The 14,545-nt window shown below is 43.9% G+C and overlaps 1 pseudogene; it reads left to right on the top strand.

Moving 5' to 3' along the window:
• The first annotated feature begins 1,053 nt into the window (after window positions 1–1,053).
• Window positions 1,054–14,545, top strand: part of LOC147424675 (large ribosomal subunit protein uL13-like) — a 32,773-nt pseudogene continuing 19,281 nt past the window's right edge.

Raw genomic sequence — 14,545 nt, 5'->3', positions numbered from 1 at the left:
TACGAGAGAGAGTGAGAGCATCATCTTGACACTACGCGCGCACCGGTGGTCGGAATCGAGTGCGGAGAAGTGCAACATGTTGTCCCCGACGAGATCTACACGCCAATACCTGCATTGTGCAGGTACAGTCCGGTTTTGTGAGCTCCATCTACGAACTTTATCTGGTGATTCGGTGAGCATACATTGTCCGATTTTGCATTGCAACATATCCACGCGTTCGCATTGAGTAGAGCTACACATTAGGCACTTTAGATTTCGGAAACAAAGACCTGAAAATTTTGGCTAGACATCCTACGTGATTTTGCATCGGGTGTTTTGGGTTGGAATTTTGGTTCTTAGACCTTAGGGAGAGCGACCTATTGATGTTAGTAGGGTCTCCTTCAAGTTCTATGGTGTTTTGAGATTGTTTGATGGGTATTCGGCTCTAGAAAGCATTGTAGGAAGTTTCCTCTTATGCACTCTTGAAGGCTGTGACTTAGACATTGGGCAGAGACCGCTATAGGAATTAGTTAGGAGTCTGTCGAGTGTAGGTTGACACCCTATGCTTGCTTCCACGGGCCTGCGGGTCGAGCTTCGTCCTTAGCTGACAAATCTTGTTAGGTGAGTTCTTGCTGTGCTGACGTCTGTCGCTGCGTATGTGTCCAACAAAATTAAAAAAACTTTTCTTCCTCTCCTCTGAGTAGCAGTTCCTTTTAGAGTTTGATTCCTTTGTTCTGAATGTTTTTTGTATGCAATTAATCCATGAATTTCACATTGCATTGCTCAAATTCCGCACTTGATCAAGCATAAATGAATGCATGAATGCTCAGTTTTGTTGGAATTAGGGTTGCAAAGAAACACACACAGCTTGGAGAAGACGAAGGAAGCTCAAGGCACACAATAGAGAGTATGTTACTTAGTGTGCAATGGAAAGATAGATAGCCCTAGAGTGATGGGCGTATATACAATGCACGGGGGGAAAAACCTCCTAAAGAGGGAAAAAATGCCCCGGCGGTCCTAGTGTGTTCACACACATCACTACCACAGAGAGACGGGGTGGTTCCTATGCCAAGGATGGTCGCTAGAGAAGCTCCAATTGTGGAAGATGTGCAGGTGGTTCCAGAGTGGACAAAGAATGTGTTGCCAAGTTCGAGTGTGGCTGTTGAATCTTCATTGAAGTGTGGTAAAGGGAAAAGAGTACGTTTTGCAGACCAGGTCAAAGCGGTGAAGCTGGACGAGGTTCCTGAGCTAGAGATGTAGGAAGAGACTGAGCCAAGTGATAGCAGCTCCTTGGATGCTGACACAAGTTGGGAGACCGAGTCGTCTCAATGGAGGTATGATGAGTTTGATCTCTTGCATGTGAGTAGAGATGTAGTGAGTATGTGTGCAAACCATTATGTTTGATGGAGACCAAGTGAAGGAACCAAAGCCCTGCAAGTAAAGATGATGTGCAAAGCCATGTTAATGGCCATGTTGATGAAAGTGGTGGTAGAATGTACCATAGGGGTGCAACAAGTGCAGAGTTTTTCCACGAGGGATAGAGCAATCATGCCTATGGAAGAAGACAAGGATGATGCGATAAAGAACGAGTTTCTCTCTTCCTTGGTGGACCATGGACCATGATGCAGCGGTAGAGCAGGTACTTGAAGAGCAGGTGATGGAAGCTGACAAGCAGATGGTCCAAATGGCTCGTCAAATGGAGCCACGGTGTGCAAGATATCACAGTTTAAAATTAAAAGGTTTTGGATATCCCCAATGGATAGGGTAGCTGGGGAAAGATTACCAGAGTGGATGTCAGTGGATATAGTTTTAGTGCTTGAATTATGGAGCATGCCTGTCTTTTAAGATTGCAAATCGAAGTTTCGGATTGCAAGTTATGGCCATCAAAAGATTTTCTGGGGCCAGTTATGGGCCGGGTTGACCGCATGGGGATTTGTACCATCTGGCATCTTTGGGGCCTTTGTGTGGTTCTAGAGGGAATTTTGTGTTGTGTGAAGACAAGAGGAACTGACGGTTTGTTAATCAGGTTCTAGGGCGGTGAGATACGACGAGCTCAAGATGGGTGTAAACGCAGAGAAATGACGCTATATGTTTTTTTGCCTTTTTTGCAGCCTCGGATGACAGTCTTGGAAATCTTGAAATGTAGCAGGAATCAGGTGATTTGAAGATGGAAATGGAGAGTTTCATTGGGTCTTTACGACTTGGAGATCGAGTCCATAGGCAAACAGTGGGAGCTTGGTCAAAGAGGACCAAATGGGAGGTTTTTATGAGATATTCTCATGGAAAATGGGGTCCTTGGAGGGCATGGCACCACATGCTGACACGTGGGTGGCCCGACTAACCCACATGGGAAGTGGAGTGTGAAACTGGAGGGTATTTAGGCAAGGAGGCACCCCTATTATGGGCATGAGTTGGAGAGTAAGGAGCTTGGAGCTCCGTTGGTTATGGTGTCCATGATGGTGTTCCAGTGTTGTCTCTGTTGGTGGTGCTTGCGGCCCTGCAGGGGACCGCTGCGTTGGTCTTTTGGTCGGAGGCAGATGACCGCAACGGCGGTGGTTGATAGTTGATGATGTGGCATGGTGCCCGCCAGGGCCTGTTCACACGCGACCTGCAAAGCCCCTTTTGGAGTGAGGGAAAGACAAGTGCATCACTAGCAATATCACTAGTGGTCTTGAGCATGTAAGGAGGGGACCCCATGACTAGAGAGAGTAAGAGAGGGAGAAAGCCCTAAGGGCGGCAAAGAGAGTCGTTCTAAGGCAAGCAAAAGAGTGGTCCAAGAGTAGAGAGAAGGAAAGGGCGGCCAAGAGGGTGGTCAATGGCCCACTAAAGGAGCATCCCAAACATGATTCAAAGTGAGAGAAGGGAAAATGAGAGCAGTGCAAGCAAAGGGCCATCCAAATGGGCAAAGGGGGCCAAGCAGTGCATATGAACAGGGAATTGGTCAAAGGGGAAAGTTACCAAGGTAGAAAAAGGGCAAGAAAAATAAAATAAAATAATGCCAAGGGGCACTACCAATGTTACTAATGCACCCCTCTCAAGCACAAGCAAAAAGAAGAGAGCAAGTGAGTAGATGAAGCCAAAGGCAGTTACCCCCTCCAAAGTTGCTAAATAAGGGTGCACCACGGACCAATCAAAGCTTAGATGCCCAGATTGAAAGGGGCACCCTATAAAAGTCAAAATTGATCCATTTTTAATGCTTTTTTCCACAGTAGGCTTCTTGCTAGGGCCTTGAGCCGGTGAGCCTGCAGAGAGACAAGATAGTGTGTGTGTGTGTGTGCGCGCTCGTTCTTGGGGGAGATTTTTTGTGTAGAGGTGTGTGCCTGCAAAGCCCCAAGTGAATGTTTTCTTGCCTGGTGACCATGTGGGTGCACCGTTTGATGTAATTGAGTTGTAAAGGGTGTTTGAGTAGTGGTGAAGGCTCCATTGTGTTTCTCGCGCATCGTTTCCCCTACCCCTCCTTCTCTACTTCTACTTTTGTGTGCGGTGCCGGTGCAGATGTATGTCCCCCCCGGGTCCCTTCTTGTGAGGAGAATGGAAGTGAGAGTGTGGTTTCGTGTGTGGAAATGGTGTGTGGCTCAAAGAGAGCAGTGAAGTGCGTGGTTAGGTGTTGTGTGCGTGTTTGTGCATTGTTGTGTGTGCGGGTGGTGGCTTGCCAACGTGTGTCAAGAGTTTTGAAGGTGAACTCTAATGGATTGGGGTGTGGTGTATGCCCTAGGCTATAGAGAGGCGGTCTTTTTTATGTCGGGTGTGTTCCCGCATTCCTCCTTTCCAACAATGAAGGCAGCGGATCCTTCTCCTTTAAATTTTAGCTTGGGGACCTCATCATAGATTACATGAGTTCTAATTCTCTTCAATCTATTGTCTAAAGCCAATGCTTTCTCGTCCTTTTTTTGTTACTCGACAGATAATGCTCTCATAACTACATCCATTGTGCTTGGTTTATATATCAAAGGGGCTTAACCACGCTCCAAAGATTTTTGTCATCACTTTGATTTTCCAGGTATGGAATCCGGACCCATTAAACTTGTCAATTTGATGCCATATTTGAATCTACGAAAGAGATTGATGTTGAAGACTACTGTCGAGCACAATTAGTTCTTCTACACCACCAAGCACCACTATCTAGTGGCCAAATTGCCTTGAAAAAAGGGTTTTGATATGCTGTCAGAACAGCTTGTTGAAGCTTCTCCTACTTTACACCACCACCTCTATAGCACGTTTTGAGAAGCTCACCACCACTGTGTACGGCATCTAAATACGCTATGCCTTGCAGTGTTAACTTGCTAGGGACCCTCTTTAGATGGCATTCTGAAATGCCTAGCCGGGTGGGAGCCTGCCTACACGTGACGCCAACACTTGGAGCTCTACCGCCTAGATAGGACGGCCTTTCAAAATTCCAAAGCACAACAGCCCTTTGCAATGGCTAGCTCTGATACCATTGTGTAGGGATAGCAGCGGCTATGGAGGGTGACGGCATATAGCTGCCATGGCGAGGAGCAGAGAGCATGCACAGAGAGAGAGAGAGAGAGAGAGAGAGCGAGAGAGCAGAGATCGACACACAAAAAAAATTTCCATGCAAAAAGACTCCACTTAACTAATGATGCCTACATGCCTTAGGATATGTTCCCATAGAGTAACGGGCTTGAAAACCCAACAATGGAATGCACTGATTACAGGATATGCCCAACTTGGGCAGGGCCAAGAAGCCCGGGGGGGCTGTTTTTGGTGGATGCTTAGCGAGGATGTCTCTCAAGATGAAATCAAATATTCTTGCCACTACCTTGGTCGACATGTATGCCAGATGTGTTGCACTTCATAAAGCACAAAAAGTGGGCCAAGAAGCTTTGGGCTCATTTTGGGGGATGCAAAGCGAAGTTTTTCAATCCAGATGCAATCACATAGGCTTGCAGCTTGAATGAAAGGATCATGGTCAGGAAACTTTGGATGTTTTTAGTCTATGCAGAGAGAGGGCATCTCTCCAAATGCAATCATGTACACGTGCACCTTGAAGACATGTGAAATAAGCACAAAAAGTTCTCGATGAGATTCCTTTCCGGAATCTCATCTCTTTGAATGCATTGATTGTGAGATTTTCCCGGCCCTGGGCATGACCAAGAAGATTTGGGCAATTTTCGGTGGATGCAAGGCAAGGGTTGTCACTCCAAATGCAAGGGTCATGGTCAGGAAGCTCTAGGCTTTTTTGAACAGATGTAGAGCGAGAGAATCTCTCCAAAATCACTTACATACACTTGCAATCCTGTCCAAGAAGTCATCTCTTAGAATGCACCGATTTTGGATGGTGCTCGAGATGCTGATATGGCCACAATAATTCACTATGATATTGTTAGTCACTGATTGTTGAGAGAGAAGACATCGTGCTTGGCACTACCCTTGTCAACATGTATCCAGATGTGGTGCACTTCATAAAGCACAAAAAGTGTTTGAGGAGATTTCTATTTGGGATATCTCTTGGAATACAGTGATTGCGGGATATTCCCAACTTGGATAGGGCGAAGAAGCTCTGGGCTGTTTTTGAAAGATGCCAACTAAGAATGTATTTCCAGATGCAATCACATATACTTGGCACTACCTTGGTTGACATGTATGCCAAATGTGGTGCACTTTATAAAGCACAAAAAGTTCTTGAGGAGCTTCCTGTTTGAGATGTTGTCTCTTGGAATGCACTCATTGGGGGGATATGACCAACTTGGGCAAGGCCAAGAAGCTTTGGGTTGTTTCTAGCAGATGTAAAGTGAGTGTTTTCGGGGTGTTTTCACTCCATATACAATCACATATGGTTGCACTTTGAATGCAAGGGTGGTCACCCTAGGCTGTTTTTAGCATATGGAGAGAGAGGGCATCTCTCCAAATGCAATCAGGTACACTCACACCTTGAAGGCGTGTGGCATTACATAAGATGTTGATATGGGCAAAAGAATTTATGATGATATGGTTAGTCAAGGATTTTTGAAAGAAAGCATCGTGCTTGGCTTTGCCTTGCTCAACATGTATGCCAGATGTGGTGAATTTCATTAAGGACCACATCTTAAGCACAAAAAGAGCTTCAGGAGATTCCTGTCGGAGATGTCATCTCTTGTAATGCATTAATTGTGGGATATACCTTTGCGCTATTTCTGGCGGATGCTAGGCGAGGGTTTTCATTCTAGATGCGGTCACATACGCTGCATCTTGAATGCAAGGGTCATGGTCAGGAAGCTCTCGGCTATTTTTAGTAGATGCAGAGAGAGGGAATCTCTCCAAATGCAAGCATGCACACTTGAATTCTTGTATGGGATATTGTTTCATGGAATGTATGATTGTGAATGGTGCCTAAGATGCTGATATGGACAAAATAATTCATGATGATATGGTTGATGGTGATGTAGAAACACCGATGCTTCTCGTAAAAATTAAGTGATGTCATGTGGTTCCGATTTTTGTCTTTATGTTAGTCATTAACAATAAGTTGTACGGGTTATGGACACTGCCACAAAGAAAAGTGGTAAGAACTCCCATTTATGTTTGGTTTCGAGTTCTTGTTGTCTCACTTCGATTGTTGTCGAAGGGAAGTGCACACACACACACACCTATGTTGTTGTTAAGGGGGGAGTGAGAGGGGGGCTTCTACTTATAGTTTTAGGGGATTGAACTCTGCCATGGTCTATACCAAATCCATTTTCCGTGGGAGACTTGAGGGGGGGATAGTTGGGTTTTCAAGCTTGTTACAAGAGGACACTTGAGATGCAAAAAACACGTTTGATGCAACTTGAAGAGGAAGTCAAGGAATGTAAACGCTCTCTTGTGGACTTGAATGCTTTGAAGGAGCGGATGAGCAAAGTAGAGCATGACCATGTATTGAAAGAGGAGAAATTTGACACTATGAGCCGGGATGTATGCGACATGAAAAATGTATGCACAAACAAGTCTTGGGCTGATGTATGTGGTAGCAATGTGGTTTCTAATTCCTCACTCATGCAAGCTATGGTTCAAACAAAGAATGTTGAGAATGTGGATGTGGAGGAGTTGAAGGAACGGGAGCGACGTTCCAAGAAAATTGTTATTCGTGGAATTCCCGAAGAGAAGTTAGAGACACCTCCTTCTCTTGCCATTGTTATTGAAGATTTCTTCAAAACCCACTTTGGCATGTCCGGAGTTATGGTCTATGGAGCACATAGAGTGGGGAAGCAAGGAGCTCCTCGCTCGGGAGAACGGCCAATTGTATGCACCATGCCGGATGAGACCAAGCGAAAGATTATCCTTGATAATAGTTGGATCTATTTGAGGGATACAACATGTTTTGTATGTGAAGATCGCACTATTATGCAACAAAATATGCATCGCAAGGCATATGAGGAAAAGAGTAATAAAAACAAGGAGATCTCTCATGAAGAAAATGTGCCCAAGGAGGAGGCAAGTTTGTTAAGCAAATAGGGATGCGTGACCTATGAGACCGAGTTACAATTGAAAATATGCTTTTGGAATTGTAATGGATACCCATGGAATGCGGGGGTTGGCATTGATGAACTAACAAGCAAAGCCGATGTTGTACTTCTTGTTGCAACTTGGGAGCATGATACACAAAGGATTAACGGCTTGGAGGATTACAGTGTTAAGTATGGAGCCTGATTTACCCTTGTAATTTTCTGTGGTAAAAGCGCACATTTGTAAGGCCCCCATTATGAGGAGAAGCCATCGTGCGTGAAGGAAAATCACTCACCGGAAACTAAAATTTTTACGGACAAGAATCAGGGGCAACTTTAAAGGCCTCGGGGGCGGAGGCCCCCGAGACTTTTCTTTCGCCGGAATATTCTTTTTCGCCGGAATATTATGGCCGGACAGGACGGCGGCCGAAAAGTGGTCGAAAAATAACCGGTCGGTTGGCCGGTGGCCGATAGTCAATGGCCGATGGCCGGTGGTCGGAAGTCAATGGCCGGTGGCCGGTGGCCGAATTCAAAAGCGGACTTGTCTTCTCAAGGGCGGCCACACATGGGCGGATTGGAGGGTTCGATTTGAACTTATTCGCACAAGGACGGCTACACATGGCTGTCTCTCATAAGAGAGGGCAGCCCTTTTGGCCTATAAAAGGAGGCCATTTCTATACACATTTCATAGTGTGAAGTTGATGCAACAAGGTGAGTGTGAGGTGGTGAGAGTGAAGCAAGGTGGGAGCTCCATTAAGGGTATAATCCCTTTGTAAACTACTTCTTGTTTTGAAGTACTAAAGCCATTGAGTGGCTGCTTTCCCGTGGACGTAGCCCACATTGGGTGAACCACGTATATTGTGTGTACTCTCTCTCTCTCTCTACTCTATAATCTCATGTATATAAATCTATCTCTCTCCATTAAGTAATCTACTCAATTATCTATTTAGCTACGTCTTATTTCCTAACAACTGGTATCAGAGAAAGGTTTTCTCATAGCTAAATTATCTCAAGGAAAGGATTTCTTGAATTGAGTGAGAGTTATGGCGGAGGAAGGGAAGCTCAAGATTGAGAAGTTCAACGGCAAAAACTACCAACATTGGAAGATGCAGATTGAAGACTATCTCTACAAGAAGGAACTCTATTTTCCACTAGGCAGTCTTGCAAAGAAGCCCGCAACAATGGCAGATGAAGCATGGATTGTCCTTGATCAAAAGGCACTGGGAACAATCCGGTTAAGCTTGGCATCAACGGTGGCCTTCAATGTTTCGGAGATGAAGACCACGGAGGACTTGATGAAGTCACTTGACGACTTCTACGAGAAACCATCGGCATCCAATAAGGTATTTCTTATGAAGCGCTTGTTCAATCTAAAGATGGCAGAGAATGGTTCAGTTGCAGAACACCTAAATGACTTTAACACAAACATAAGTCAACTTCGATCAGTGAAAATCAATTTCGATGACGAAGTGCGAGCTCTCCTTATACTATCATCTCTACCGGATAGTTGGGACAGCCTTGTGATGGCTGTAAGTAATTCTATCTCTGGCACAAATACTCTTAAGTTTGATGATGTTGTGGGTGTTCTCCTAAGCGAGGAAATGAGAAGGAGAAGCACAGGAGAATCATCAAGTGCTGCACTATGAGTGGAAACAAGAGGAAGGCTTAAGGAGAGGTTCAAAAACCAAAAGGGTCGTGATCGCTCAAGGCGGAGCAGGTCACGCACAAAGTCAGTTCTTGAATGTTGGAACTGCGGCAAGAAGGTCCACGTCAAGAAGGATTACTTGTCCAAGAAGAAGAAGGAGACAGAGTCTCAAGACAACAAGCCAACATCGGAGGCCAATGTGGCAGGTAAAGTAGAGCAAGATGTTCTAATTCTCTCATTAGACAATGTGTTTAATTCCTGGATAGTAGATTCTGGGGCTTCATTCCATGCAACACCACACAAGCAACATTTCCAAGACTACACCTAAGGTAATTTTGGGTATGTATACTTGGGAGATGATGAAGCTTGTGAGATTGTCGGCAAAGGTACAGTTTGTGTCAAAACTGCTAACGGAAATGAATGGAAGCTTAAAGATGTTAGGCATGTTCCTTCTCTTCGCAAAAATTTGATCTCTATAGGACAATTGGACGATGAAGGTCACAACATTGCATTCGGAAACAAACGGTGGAAGATCTCAAAGGGATCTTTGGTGGTTGCCAAGGGTGAAAAAGTCAGTACACTTTACTTGTGTACTGTTAGCACGCAACCTTCAGCTTGTGCAGCAACTATAGAAGTTGACAGTGCGGTGTGGCACTACCGACTTGGGCATATGAGTGCCAAAGGAATGCAAATCCTTCAAACAAAGAAGCTTCTACCAGGTTTGAAAGAAGTGGACTTAGAGTTCTGTGAAGATTGTGTTTATGGTAAACAAAAGAGGGTAAAATTTCAAAAATCAAGAAATGAAAGAAAAAATAAAAAACTTGAGTTGGTTCATTCTGATGTTTGGGGTCCTGCAAGTACACCATCACTTGGTGGCTCATTGTACTATGTAACATTCATAGACGATGCGACTAGAAAAACATGGGTTTATGTCATGAAGAATAAATCCGATGTATTTTCCATATTTCAAAGGTGGAAAGCCTTTGTGGAGAATGAAACAGGTACCAAGGTTAAATGCCTCAGATCCGACAATGGAGGCGAATATTGCAGCCAAGATTTTGAAAGCTTTTGTGCTAGCAATGGCATTCGGAGGCAAAGGACAACCCCAAGGACACCTCAACAAAATGGGATTTCAGAAAGGATGAAGAGGACAATCATGGAACGAGCACGGAGCATGCGGCTACATGCAGGCCTACCGCTTGAGCTTTGGGCGAAAGCTGCAAGTACGTCCGTGTACTTAATCAATCGGTCACCCTCAACAACATTGGATGGGGGAGTTCCAGAAGAGGCATGGACAGGTAAACCGGTGAATTATGCATTTCTCAAAGTGTTTGGGTGTGAGGCTTTCATGCACATAGATACAAGCCTAAGATCAAAGTTAGATGCAAAGTCCAAAAAGTGTTTCTTCATTGGCTATGGTGAAGGAGACTTTGGGTATCACCTATGGAATCCTGAAGATGGTAAAATCTTAAGGAGTAGGGATGTAATTTTTAACGAACAAAATATGTACACAGATTACTTGGAAAGAAAACAAACAAAAGAAACAGGTGATGAGTACATGGAGCTTGAGGACGGTGAAGACTCAAGGACTGCAAACGGTGACAATGTGCAACAACGTCAACCAAATGAGGAGCCTCAACCTATTCCCCGAAGATCTACAAGAGCAAGTAGACCTCCAGAAAGGTTTGTTCCTTCCTTCAACCATCTCTTGATCTCAGATTCTGGAGAGCCGGAATCATTTGAAGAAGCTATTCAACATGAATCCAAAGAAGAATGGACGAAGAGCATGCAAGTGGAGATGGACTCACTACATCGCAACCAAACATGGGAGTTGGTTGAGCTGCCTAAAGGTAAGCGGGCACTTCAAAACAAATGGGTGTACAAGTTAAAGGAAGAAGAAGGTGGGAAGAAAAGGTACAAGTCTAGGCTTGTGGTAAAAGGTTTTTCTCAAAAGAAAGGTATTGACTTCAATGAAATATTTTCTCCTGTTGTAAAAATGAACTCAATTAGGCTTGTCTTAAGCCTTGTGGCTGCTCATGATCTAAATCTCGAGCAAATGGATGTAAATACGGCATTCCCTCACGGTGACTTAGAGGAGGAAAACTACATGCTTCAACCAAAGGGGTATGAAGTAAAAGGTAAGGAGAAAATGGTTTGCAGATTAAAGAAGAGCTTGTATGGTTCAAAGCAAGCATCAAGACAATGGTACTTGAAGTTTGATCGATGGATGTTGGATCATGGATTCACAAGATGCAACTCGGATCACTGCGTCTACACGGAGAATTTAGGAGATGGGAAATTCATCATCCTAATGTTGTATGTTGATGACATGTTGATTGCAAGTGCTAACATGCAGGACATCAAAGACCTAAAAGAGGAGCTGTCCAAATCTTTTTCAATGAAAAATTTAGGTGCTGCAAAGAGGATACTTGGTATGAAAATATCAAGGAACAGGACGAAGAAGACAATAAAGCTATCTCAAGAAGATTACATCAAGAAGGTACTAGAAAGGTTTGCAATGCAAAATGCAAAACCAGTTTCTACACCTCTGGCTGGTCATTTTAAACTAACAAAGGATATGTGTCCAAAGACACAAGAGGAGATAGCCTATATGTCTAAAGTTCCATATGCTGCAGCGGTAGGTTCTCTAATGTATGCTATGGTCTGGACAAGGCCAGACATTGCACATGTAGTGGGAGTTGTGAGTAGGTTCATGGACAACCCAGGTAAAGAGCATTCGCAAGCTGTGAAGTGGATACTTAGGTATCTAAAAGGGACAACAACAAATGCTTTGTATTTTGGAGGAACTGATATTTTTCTAGAAGGGTATGCTGATGTAGATATGGTAGGTGACAAAGATACTCGAAGGAGCACTACTGGCTATGTGTTCACGGTTGGAGGCACAACAGTAAGCTGGGCTTCAAAGCTGTAGAAAGTGGTTTCACTTTCTACCACGGAAGCAGAGTATGTAGCAATGACGGAGGCAAGCAAAGAAATTCTGTGGCTTCACAGATTCTTAGAAGAGCTTGGATTCAAACAAGACAATTGTGTCTTGTACAGTGATAGCCAAAGCGCTATCCACCTTGCGAAGAACTCAGCCTTTCATTCAAGGACAAAGCACATTGAGGTGAGATATCACTTCATATGCACTCTTTTGGAAGAGGGACAACTAAAGCTAGGAAAGGTGCATACAAGTGAAAATCCTGCAGACATGTTTACAAAGGTGGTAAACAAGGAGAAGTTGAGCTTTTGCTCATCTTCAATCGGCATTCAAGGATAAGAAGCCAGAATGGAAAGCAGTCACAGGTTTGGTTTGGAGATCAGTCTCCAAGTGGGAGATTGTTAAGTATGGAGCCTGATTTACCCTTGTAATTTTCTGTGGTAAAAGCGCACATTTGTAAGGCCCCCATTATGAGGAGAAGCCATCGTGCGTGAAGGAAAATCACTCACCGAAAACTAAAATTTTTACGGACAAGAATCAGGGGCAACTTTAAAGGCCTCGGGGGCGGAGGCCCCTGAGACTTTTCTTTCGCCGGAATATTATGGCCGGACGGCGGTCGGAAAGTGGTCGGAAAATAACCGGTCGGTTGGCCGGTGGCCAGTAGTCAATGGCCGATGGCCGGTGGTCGGAAGTCAATGGCCGGTGGCCGGTGGCCGAATTCAAAAGCGGACTTGTCTTCTCAAGGGCGGCCACACATGGGCGGATTGGAGGGTCCGATTTGGACTTATTCGCACAAGGGCGGCTACACATGGCTGTCTCTCATAAGAGAGGGCAGTCCTTTTGGCCTATAAAAGGAGGCCATTTCTATACACATTTCATAGTGTGAAGTTGATGCAACAAGGTGAGTGTGAGGTGGTGAGAGTGAAGCAAGGCGGGAGCTCCATTAAGGGTATAATCCCTTTGTAAACTACTTCTTGTTTTGAAGTACTAAAGCCATTGAGTGGCTGCTTTCCCGTGGACGTAGCCCACATTGGGTGAACCACGTATATCGTGTGTACTCTCTCTCTCTCTACTCTATAATCTCGTGTATATAAATCTGTATCTCTCCATTAAGTAATCTACTCAATTATCTATTTAACTACGTCTTATTTCCTAACATACAATGTACATTCATTGATGTGGTCAAAGAATCTCAAGCAACGAAGAGGACAAGGAGGGTTAGCATGTATGGTTAAGAAAGGATTGGAAGATTTTGTATCAATTGTGAAAGATGACAAGTACAAACGTTATGTATGGCTGAAAATTATGACACCAAAAAGAGCATCCATTTTTATAGCCGGTTGCTACATTCCTCATCATGATTCTCCCTTTTATGCTTGCATGGATAGAGATCAACCATTTTCTGATTTGGAAGAGGACATTGCTTATTTCAAAGGTGAAGGTGATGTTATTGTATTTGGGGATATGAATGCTCGCACAAAAACATTGCAACATGATACTCAACAATTTGATATGCCATACATTTCAAGAGAGTTGGAGGAAGTTCACTTGTATGATCGTACTTCAATGGATGAGAAAGAGCCGGATCACTATGGAAAGTTACTTTTACACATGTGTAATAGCACGGGTATGCTCATTGCCAATGGTGTATCTTTGTGGAGTGGAACCAATGGATTTACATGTAGGAGACATAATGGGGATAGTGTGATTGACTATATGCTACTCTCTGAAGCCATCATGTATCGCATAAAGAGTTTTATGTTTGGTCAATGGACCCCGAAATCCGACCATCGCACCTTATGTATTGACCTTTCATGTGGAGAAGCAACTAAGCATGATAATCTCAGCCAAAGGAAAGAGAAGTTATCACTATGTATGGATTTCAAACGGGCACCAATGTACATTGAAATGGCTGAGCAAAAATTATGGATGACAAAGCTTCAATGTGATGCACCATTGGAAACTAAATGGGAAGCTTTCAAGAAAGCTATTTGTTCTTGCATGTGCGGAAGAATGCTTTGCCATAAAGAATCTCCATGGTATCAACAAAGATAGATCATGCAAAAGGTGGTTTGATAAAGAATGTCAAGATGCTCGAAAGTCCTTGATAAAGCTTGATGCAACTATGGAAAAAGACAACTATCGAAGTCATTTGCATACATACAAGGCATTGATTCAAAAGAAGAGAAGAAGATGGGAAGTAAAGCAACAAGAATTTCAAGTCCAAGAAAAGGCACATGCATGTGGAAGATTTTGGAGAAACTTGAGAGGCAAGCGGGTTGAGAATTTTGGTAACTTGAGTCTAGTGGATATGTACACACATTGTAGGCAATTATATGAGCAAGCAAATACTGAAAAAATGCCATTTTATGGTTCACTCCCATGTATGCCGTCTTTTTTTACTATTGAGGATGTATGTGATGGGCTTGAAAAGTTGGCCACTCGCAAAGCGGGAGATCTTCAAGGTATCAAGCCGGAGATGATCAAATGGACGGGAGATTTTACCCATGAGTGGATGTGTGATATGTTCAACCTTGCACTTCAACATGGTATGCCTTA

This window comes from Adiantum capillus-veneris, chromosome 25, assembly GCF_014529385.1.
Source record: "Adiantum capillus-veneris isolate H3 chromosome 25, ASM1452938v2, whole genome shotgun sequence".
NCBI lineage: Eukaryota > Viridiplantae > Streptophyta > Polypodiopsida > Polypodiales > Pteridaceae > Adiantum > Adiantum capillus-veneris.
Note: the sequence above shows the minus strand (reverse complement) of the source record. Positions and strands in the feature narration are given on the sequence as shown.